The sequence below is a fragment of the Danio rerio genome, chromosome 3, assembly GCF_052040795.2.
Source record: "Danio rerio strain M-AB ecotype USA chromosome 3, GRCz13ab, whole genome shotgun sequence".
NCBI classification, from domain to species: Eukaryota; Metazoa; Chordata; class Actinopteri; order Cypriniformes; family Danionidae; genus Danio; species Danio rerio.
Window position 1 is genome coordinate 65,867,501 of NC_141023.1, and position 10,767 is coordinate 65,878,267.

Here is a 10,767-nt window from a genome sequence, read left to right on the forward strand (position 1 = left end):
GCAAGTTTGATCGAGGATGTAAAAGTGTTGGTCCTGGTTCAACATTTGTGGGGTTTGGAGCTGTATTGTTTCCCATATTAGCCATATTTACTACGTCGTTTACCCATACAGGTACACCTTATGTGTGTCAAACTAAACATACAACATTACTTCATAACACTAGCCATAATAAATCATGCAGAATGGGCTGTTAGTTGAAGTTTTATTAAGTTTAATTTCACATCTGTCACATACATAAAGCGTTCTCCTCATAAATGCAAAAATAAAATCGTTTTTGTTCTCCAACTCTCATCATTTCGATTTGTATCTTTTATTTTAGGTTGTCTGTTTTAATTTAGGCACATTCTACAGTATTATACTGTAAACTTGCATAGTATTTCATTGATTTATTAATATTTCTGATCCTTTAACACTGTGGTGATCTATTTTGAAAACTATAGTTTCAATATACTGTTATCATAAACAATCTCTGTGAATTTTCAAGTTTTTACTGCAAACACCACATCCATAACGCTGGAATTGCTCATATATTACTGTAAACAAATCAATTTGTAAACATGTTTACATTTGAATCCAATCTAAAGACATAAACAAAAGACAATCCCCATGGTGACCATATTGTGCGCCGAAAACACTAGTTTTTTGGTTGCCATAGCTGAGGTAAATTGATATTAGCCTCCGCTGTCATCAAAAACAATAAATAAACAAAGCTTCTCACGCTATCTTACTACATTACTAAGACAACAAACACTGTATATTAGCAAAACATTAGTTTATAAGTCTATTTTCTTTTAGAAAACTAAAAATAAAATTAAACAATAATTCAGTGAAGTGTGGCAAATCAAACATTAGCGCCTAACTACCGAGTTAAACAAACAAAACTACAACCGAGTTGTACAAATGTCTTGTTTTGGATATTAAATACACTATATTGGACTTTAATCAATCACATTTTACTTCTCAATGAATTAAGATGAACTCACCATTACATTAGCGTGAAGTATTCATTTTCAATGTCATAACAGCGGCTCCAGGATCACTCCTTAACAAACAACGAACTAACTCAAAAAGTCACCTTTACTCAACTTTTAACCGATAAAACACACTTCTCCATCAGTGTGAACTACCTTCACTCGAGCTCGAGGCTTTATTAAGTTGTTTTTTCACCAGCCCGCGTCGATAATCTCCAAACTGAGTGTTGGCGCTGATTTGCATGTGTGTTTTGAGAGCTCCAGCGGCGGCAGCGGGGAGAGCGGAGCGCAGAGCCGAGGATCGGACCTCCCACCGGGGGGAGGAGCAGCCCCGCCGCCCGCTCTGGAGCAGCTGCTGCACCGCTCTACCGCCCTCTGGGACCCGATGGAAAGAGTTGGATAAAACAAGATCATGCACTCACTGGCCACTTTATTAGGTACACCTTACTATTACCGGGCTGGTCCCCTTTTTTTGCTTTCAGAAATCCATGGCATAGATTCAACAAGGGAAATATTCCTCAGAGATTTTGCTCCATATTGACTTGATAGCATCTCGCAGTTGCTGCAGATTTGTCGGATGCACATCCATGATGTGAATCTCCCATTCCACCACATCCCAAAGGAGCTCAATTGGATTGAGATCTGGTGACTGTGGAGGCCATTTCAGCACAGTGAACTCATTGTCATGTTCAAGAAACCAGTCTGAGATGATTGAGCTTTATGACATGTTGTGTTATCCTGCTGGACGTAGCCATCAGAAGATGGAGGCCCTGTGCTCATAAAGGGATGGACATGGTCAGCAACAGTACTCAGGTTGGCTGTGGCAATGACACGATGCTCAATTGGTACTAATGGACCCAAAATATCCCCCACACCATTACACCACCAGCAGCAGCCTAAAACGTTGACACAACAGGACGGATCAATAGCAGGTGTCAAACGTTTTGACACTGATTCAAAATAACTTGGATTTGAAGAACATTATTTTCTTGTATTGAAATATATGGTGTATGCCAGTACTGGATTGTGGCTTGAAGGGCATCCGCTGTGTAAAACACATGCTGGAACAGTTGGCGGTTCATTCCGCTGTGGTGACCTCTGATAAATAAAGGGACTAAGCCAAAAGAAAGTGAATGAATGCATGAAATATATGGAGGCTAAAATATATGTTTAATTAACATTTAAAATTGGCGCCGCATTGGTGAAGTGGGTAGTGCTGTCGCCTCACAGCAAGGTCTCTGGCTCGAGTCTTGCTCGAGTCAGTAGGTGTTTCTGTTTGGAGTTTCTGCTCCGGTTTCCCCCACAGTCCAAACACATGTGGTACAGGTGAAGTGGGTAGGCTAAATTGTGTATGAGTGTGATTGAGTGTGTGTGTGGGTGTTTCCCAGAGATGGGTTGCAGCTGGAAGGGCATCTGCTGCATAAAAAATTAGCTGGATAAGTTAGCAGTTTATTCCGCTGTGGCGACCCCGAATTTTTAAAAGGACTAAGCCGAAAAGAAAATTAATGAATAATATTTCAAATTTCCAAAGATGTATTCCAAAAATAAATGTTTGCCAAATTTTTAAATTTATTTTATTTATTTTTACGCATTTATTTATTTTTTGCAATATATTTGAATATATTTTTAATATTATATTATATTATATATATTATATTATATATATTATATTATATTATATTATATTATATTATATTATATTATATTATATTATATTATATTATATTATATTATATATATTATATTATATTATATTATATTATATTATATATATTATATTATATTATATTATATTATATTATATTATATTATATTATATTATATTATATATTTTTATATATTTTACTGAACAAATTACAGAACAAATTATGCTACTTTTTGATGACTTTAGATGGTAAAATATTACAATCACAACCTTGCTGACATATATATATATATATATATATATATATATATATATATATATATATATATATATATATATATATATATATATATATATACATACATACATATACACACACTCAGATAAATAGTGATATTTATAAGGGGTCACAAAATTTTTTTATGAAATTTTTACTGAACTGTACCATAAAAATGTCCTAGTGACAGCAGTAAAGCAATGAAGACAAACAACTCTAAAATGTTCAATTAAACACTATCAATACCTATTTTTATCATTAAATCATCACGTCTAATTTGTCTAATTTATAATTTGCCTAATTTCAGTTGATAAAAATTGCATTTTGTGTTCGCCTCTGTGTTCTGTAATGGTTCATAGGGAAAGAGTCACAGTTAGAAAACATTAAAGTAGTTTATGGTTTAAAAAAAGTATGCCTATTTACCATAAATTAATGTAGCATTTGTTTCATGTGGGTGACAATTCAGTTGTGTTTAATATTTATTTTTGCTAAATAACTTTTTCTTAGCTCAGATCATTTGGTTTTGGCAGAGTTGTTTTAAATGTTATTCTTGAAAATGTTATCTCTGGTGCTCAGGTAAACGTCAGCGTGGTTTGAGAGATTCCTTTTGAAATGCTAAAGGAGACATGTGAAATAATTGGGAGTTTTTTCTCTGGAGAAAAATTACAGGAACCTTATTTGCTTCTCATCTCATCTCACTGCTGTCTCGTGGAAAGACAGACAATGTTAAACAGAACTTATTTGTTTTCTCTATATTTTTTTTTACTTATTTGCTCAGCTGTGAGTTTCTCGAATTCAACAGAGTGTAAAAATCTTAATGGTTCTGTGAGTCTCGTCTTTCAAATCTGAGCTTTATTTTGAGTTTTCTATTGGATCCGGATCAGGTGATTGGCCGGGCCATCTTGATTTTCTTTCTCTGAAAGCCTTTATTTCATTTTATTACACATAACTTCATTTGTAAACTAGTTTGTTTTGTTTTCTTTGCATATATTAATTTATTTGGTTGTCACCAACATCCTGAAACTATTTTACGCCAACTGCACATTTATAGATATGTTTTCAGCGAAAAATAGAAATATGTTTTTGTATACACATATATATATATATATATATATGTGTGTGTGTGTGTATTTATATATACATACATACATACATACATACATACATACATACATACATACATACACACACACACACACATATATATATATATATATATATATATATATATATATATATATATATATATATATATATATATATATATATACAAACATACATACATACATACATACATACACACACATATATATATATATGTATGTATGTATATATATGTATGTATGTATGTATGTATATATATATATATGAGGCTGGCTCGATTCACACACTCTTGCCACACAACTATGTTTAAAGCCCTTATAAAAGTGACTTGCATAATAGATCCGTTTTATTTAATGCACAATAAACCAGTGCTTGTTTGTTTATTGATTAACTGTATTTTTCAGTTAATTGTGAACAGGTATCTACTCGTCTCGACTGATACAAACATAGATTCAATATCCCTTCAAATGGAAAAACTGTGAAATGCAAACCCAGAATATTCATCGCTGAACTGATTTTTTCTTTCTTCTTTATGCTCTCCCGAACAGAAAATTTCTTCAGCTTGAGCTTTATTGAATTAATTTTGTGGTTTGTGGTGTGAAAGAGCATTTCTTTTACATTTATCAAAACCAGAAGTTTGTTTTATTTCATTTTTATTACAAAAAAGCAAGCCCGGCCCAGATGACAAAAGCACACAAACAACCTAACACATAACCTTCCATAAATAATAACTAAATTACACATTTTAAAAGAAGTAACACAAAACTGTGTGTGTATACATACATACATACATATATATATATATATATATATATATATATATATACACACTACCTGATCCAGTCTTGTCGTGGATCCCAGTTGTAAGAGCAGCACATAATAACTTGACTTCTAGTTGATGATGTGTAAAAGTGGCAGAAGATGGATTTCTCTGATGAATCATCTGTTGATCTGCATCCCAATCATCACAAATACTGCTGAAGACCTACTGGAACCAGCATGGACCAAGATTCTAACAGAAAACAGTCAAGTTTGGTGAAGGAGAACTCATGGTTTAGTGACACATTCAGTATGGGGGCGTGCGAGAGATCTGCAACATCAACAGCCTGAGGTATCAAGACATCTGTGCTGCCCAGTACATTACAAACCACAGCAGGGGGACAATTCTCCAGCAGGATAGCGCTCCTTCTCATACTTCAGCCTCCACATCTAAGCTCCTGAAAGCAAAGAAGGTCAAGCTGCTCCAGGATTGGCCAGCCCGGTCACCAGACATGAACATTATTGAGCATGTCTATGGTCAGATGAAGGAGGAGACATTGAAGATGAACCCAAAGACTCTTGATATACTGGACATTATTTCTGTTCAGTGATGAGACTTTTGTCGAAGGAATGTCAGATCTTACTGTCCTAATGAAATCAGTCAAAATCAAGGCATGATCATATTTTATTGTGATCAAATAAGCGTCATCTAGAGGCCTTTGTCTTTCATATAAGCCACTTCTGATACCAAATGATCAACTAGAAGTTAACTCATTATTTGCTGTTCCTAAAACTTGGATAGGCGACATGACAGCTGACATGTAGTGTGTATATATAGAACCTAAACTATAACTTTTAAAAGTAACTTCCCACTGCTCACTCTTAAAGAGACGCTCTTAAAAGGGATACACTAAAAATACCCAAACAGTTCTGGCTACTATTGACTAATTCTGTGTTAGAAGTGAATATTTTTTTATAACAAGCAAAAATGATCTGCCAATGGGATGAGCAAAATAATCTTGTATTTCCTTTTGACATCTGATTATTTTACATACACCATTGGCAGATTATTTAGCTTGTTTTAAGTGAAAAAAGCACTTAATTTTGACTCATTATTTCTTAAAATAAAGACAACATGTTTTGCTTATCTAGAAAAAGCTTCTTGTTAAGATTAAAAACAAGACAAACAAAGAAAGAAAGGCATTTTTTACAGTGCACATCATACATCCAAATAAATATTCTCACATTATTCTCAGACTTCTAGATATTAGCTAAACCAGATGATCTCAGTCTTAGAGAGTCAAATGTAGTTTGTCTAGGACAGAAGGTCCAAACTGTGAGGGAGCCGTAGGTGAAGACATGGAGGCGGATTGAATCCAAAAGCTGGAGGTTTATTAAACAAACAACTAGTATCAAACAATAGGCAGAATCGTGATCATGAACCAGGCAACGATAAGCAAACAAAGAGGCAGTCCAAAAAGGCAAACAAGGCAGAGTCCAAAATCCAAAAACAGTAGTCAAAAGAGCAGGCAAAAAGGTCATAACACAATGGCAGAAATAGCAGTAGGAAAAACGCTTAGTAGGCAGTGAAACTGGCAATACTTCGCAATGAATACACATAAGCAGTGTGCTTATATATGGTGGCTACCAGGAAGTACCACAGAGGAAGTACCCAGTCAATAATCGGGAGAGAGCTCCCTCTGGTGGGCGGATGAATGGTAAGCTGCCATATTCGTTACAGAATCCCCCCCTCTATGAACACCTCCTGGTGTTCTTCTCATAGGTCTACCCCTTGGACGTGGTGCAGGGCGATCTGGATGTCGTTGGTGAAATTCTTGTATCAGTGACGGATCCAGTATGTCCTTGGAGACCACCCAAGATCTTTCTTCAGGTCCATAGCCCTCCCAGTCCACCAGATATTGCAACTGGCCCCTTCTACGGCGGGAGTCCAGGATCTCATTCACTGAGTAAGCAGGTATGCCATCGATCTCCAAAGGTGGAGGAGGTTCAGGACTCAATGTGCCAGGAGATGCAGGGTGGACCGGTTTCAGGAGGGAGACATGAAATGAAGGAGATATGCGATAGTTAGCAGGAAGCTCCAAACGGTATGTCACTTCGTTAATTCGTTTAAGAATCTTAAAAGGTCCAACATACCTTGGAGTGAGCTTCCTGCATGGTAGACGTAAACGAAGATCACGGGTAGCAAGCCAGACCCTTTGGCCAGGTTGATAGTTGGGGTGTGGACGTCTCCTGCGATCTGCTTGAATCCGCTGAGCACGGATTGCTCTCTGAAGCCTCACATGAGCACTGTCCCACACCTGTTCGCTCCGCTTAATCCAGTCATCCACTGATGGTACCATTGAAGGCTCTCCTGACCATGGGAACATGGGAGGTTGGTAGCCTAATACACACTGAAAAGGGGTGAGACCTGTGGATGAGTGGGTGAGGGAATTCTGAGCATATTCTGCCCAGGGGAGGAATTCACTCCATTTATCCTGTTCTCTGCTACAGTAAGTTCTTAGGTAACGACCTATTTCTTGATTGACTCTTTCTACTTGACCATTTGACTCTGGATGGTAGCCTGAAGTTAGACTGACATTAATGTCCAGGTGTTTACAAAAGGCTCTCCACACCTTTGAAGTGAATTGGGGACCCCGGTCAGATACTATGTCCTCCGGGATTCCAAAGGTTCGGAAGACATGCTGAAAGAGTTCTATGGCTGTTTCCATGGCAGTGGGCAGTCCTTTCAATGGAATCAATCTGCATGCCTTTGAGAATCGGTCTACGATCACCAGAATAGTTGTGAAACCGTTGGATAATGGTAAGTCTGTAATAAAGTCAATAGACAGATGTGACCAGGGGCGGTGTGGAATGGGTAGAGGTTGTAGTAGACCGGTGGGTAGTTCACGAGGGGTCTTGGTTTGGGCACAAATGGCACAGGATTTAACAAAGTTGGTAATGTCCTTGTTCATGGAAGGCCACCAGAATGCATTCCTTACTAGAGTCGTGGTTCGATGAATTCCTGGGTGTCCTGAGCCTAGTGATGTATGCACCCACTGGAGAGTGCGGTTCCTGAGGGTTTGAGGAACATATTGACGGTTAGAGGGACATTCAGATGGAGTTGGTTCATTTTGTTGTGCTCGTTGTATTTCCTCCATGAGGTCCCAACTTATTTGAGCAATAACTACCGTGGATGGAAGGATAGGAACATTGGGTTGATGGGTTGAGCCAGTCTCATATCTGCGAGAGAGTGCATCTGCTTTGAGATTTTTACTGCCTGGTCGGTAAGTGACTGAAAAATTGAAGCGTGTAAAAAACAATGACCAACGGGCCTGCCTGGGATTAATTCTTTTGGCTCCCTTGATATACTCCAGATTTTTATGATCAGTAATAATCTGGAATGGGTGTACGGCCCCCTCGAGCCAGTGACGCCACTCTTCTAATGCTGCCTTCATTGAAAGAAGTTCTTTGTTACCCACATCGTAATTCTTTTCTGCTGCTGTCAGTTTTCGTGAGAAGAATGCGCATGGATGTAATTTGCCAGGACTGCCATGTCGTTGAGAGAGTATGGCCCCTATTCCACAGTCAGAAGCATCCACTTCTACAACAAAGGGTAGTTCGGGATCAGGATGTTTTAGTATGGGTGCTGTGGTAAAGCTAGTTTTAAGGTTTTCAAAAGCCCTGACAGCGGATGGATTCCACACAAGTTTACCGGGTTTACCTTTAAGAAGGGAAGTAAGGGGGGCGGCAATGGAACTATAGCTTCGAATGAACCGGCGATAAAAGTTGGCGAATCCAAGAAATCGTTGAAGTTCCTTTACTGTCTTAGGAAGAGGCCATTCTGTGACTGCTTGAATTTTAGATTGGTCCATCTCCACTCCGTTATGACTAACAATGTACCCCAGAAATGATGTTTTGTGGACATGGAACTCACATTTCTCAAGCTTGGCATAGAGTTGGTGAAGTTGTAAGCGTGTGAGGACTGTTTTGACATCCTTGATGTGTTGCTCCAGATTGGGAGAGTAGATTAGGATGTCATCAATATAGGTGATGACGCATTTATTCAATAGATCATGGAAAATCTCATTAATAAATGACTGGAATACAGCTGGTGAGTTAGCTAGTCCGTACGGCATAACAAGGTATTCATAGTGCCCCCTAGTGGTTAGGAAGGCGGTTTTCCACTCATCTCCTGCTCGGATTCGAATTAAATTATAAGCACTCCTGAGGTCAAGTTTGGAGTAGATATGAGCCTCTCTTAGTTGTTCCAAAGCAGACGGAACTAAGGGTAGTGGATACCTGTACTTAACTGTGACACTGTTTAGTCCCCGATAATCGATGCAAGGGCGTAGTCCACCATCCTTCTTTTCAACAAAGAAGAATCCAGCAGCCGCTGGTGATGTAGAAGGCCGGATATAACCAGATGCAAGAGCCTCTTCTATGTAATTTTCCATGGCTTGAGTCTCAGGGAGAGAGAGAGGGTACACTTTGCTCTTGGGAGGGGACATGTTAGGCAATAGTTCAATAGCACAGTCCCCAGGTCGATGAGGGGGAAGTTGCGTGGCCTTGGACTTGCTGAAGACATCTGCAAATTGGTGATAGACAGCAGGGAGGGTCGAGCATACTTCAGTTTCAGGGCTTTCAATGCTGGTGGAAAGGCAGGGAAATGACAACGTTTTTGTTAGGCAATTGTTAATACAGTAAGTTGACCATTGAGTGAGTTCACCATGGTTCCATGAAATGATAGGATCATGAACGGCCAACCAAGGATGGCCCAATATCATTTGGTACTTGCATGAAGGGACTACATAGAAGGTGATGGCTTCTTTGTGAAATAGTCCAATTTGGAGAGACACTGGTGCAGTGGTAGCAGTAATTCCAGAACCAATAGGGCCATTGTCTATTGTGGTTATGTTGATTACTGGGACACAGGGAGTTGTAGGAATCTTGAGTTTGTCCGTGAGTTCTTGATTGATGATGTTAACCACTGATCCAGAGTCTACTAATGCTGAAATACATTGAACAGCAGTATCAAATTCAATTCTGCATTCCAAAAGAAAATTTTGGCGATGGGAAATTTCAATGGTACTCACATGATATTGTGGAGCATGGCTCTTCTTGGTCTTGAGAGGGCATGCAGCATTTTGGTGATTTTCACCTCCACAATAGTAGCATAGATTCTCCCGCTGCCGTCGTTCCCTCTCGTTGGAGGAGATGCGGGTAGAGGCAATCTGCATGGGTTCTGGGGCATCATGACTTGTCATGGCAGGTTCAGATTTGATTTGTAAAACCCGGCGTGAGCGTGGAGTGTTGCGCATAAGATTGTCTATTTTAATGGCTAAAGTGATGAGCTCATTAAAAGACAGATCAACTGCTTTGCATGCTAATTCAGCTTGTAATTGTGCATTCAGTCCTCGTTTAAATACAGCCTTGAGAGCCACATCATTCCAACCGCTTTGTGCAGCTAGTGTTCGAAAGTCAATAGCATAATCTGCAGCAGTGCGGTTTCCCTGTTTAAGATCTAGTAATTGTTCAGAGATGTCTTGTCCTCCTTCAGGATAACCAAAAACTTCATTGAGTTGAGAAATAAAATGGTTAAACGAAGACTGTATACGTAAATCACTCTCCCAAACAGCTGAGGCCCAGTCTAAAGCTCGTCCGGTTAATAAGGACATCATTACAGCACATTTCTTAGTATCATGAGCATAGGTTTCCGGCTGACTAGTAAAAAAGACTTTACATTGACGAATGAAGCCACGACAAAGTTCTGGCGAACCATCAAATTTATCAGGTAATGCTAGTCTTACCGGTGAGCTTTGAGGAGCAGGGAGAGAATGGATGTACTGGGTGAGACGATCGTTGGCCTCCTTTAAATGCATCAACTGTTCCTGATACCCAGATAGCATTTCGCTTTGATAATTGAAAGCTGCTTGTAAATTAGAAACCTCCGCTGGATTGATGTTCGGCGAAGTATTCTGTGAGGGAGCCGTAGGTGAAGACATGGAGGCGGA

The 10,767-nt window shown here is 38.8% G+C and overlaps 1 protein-coding gene across 16 annotated transcripts in view; it reads right to left on the reverse strand.

Moving 5' to 3' along the window:
• Nucleotides 1–1,224, reverse strand: part of caskin2b (CASK interacting protein 2b) — a 121,884-nt gene extending 120,660 nt beyond the window's left edge. For all 16 annotated transcript variants that reach the window (XM_087245358.1, XM_087245356.1, XM_087245354.1 and 13 more), the window contains exon 1: nucleotides 984–1,224. The gene's annotated coding sequence lies outside the window, so the exon portion shown is untranslated. The remainder of the gene's footprint in view (nucleotides 1–983) is intronic.
• Nucleotides 1,225–10,767: the final 9,543 nt, after the last annotated feature.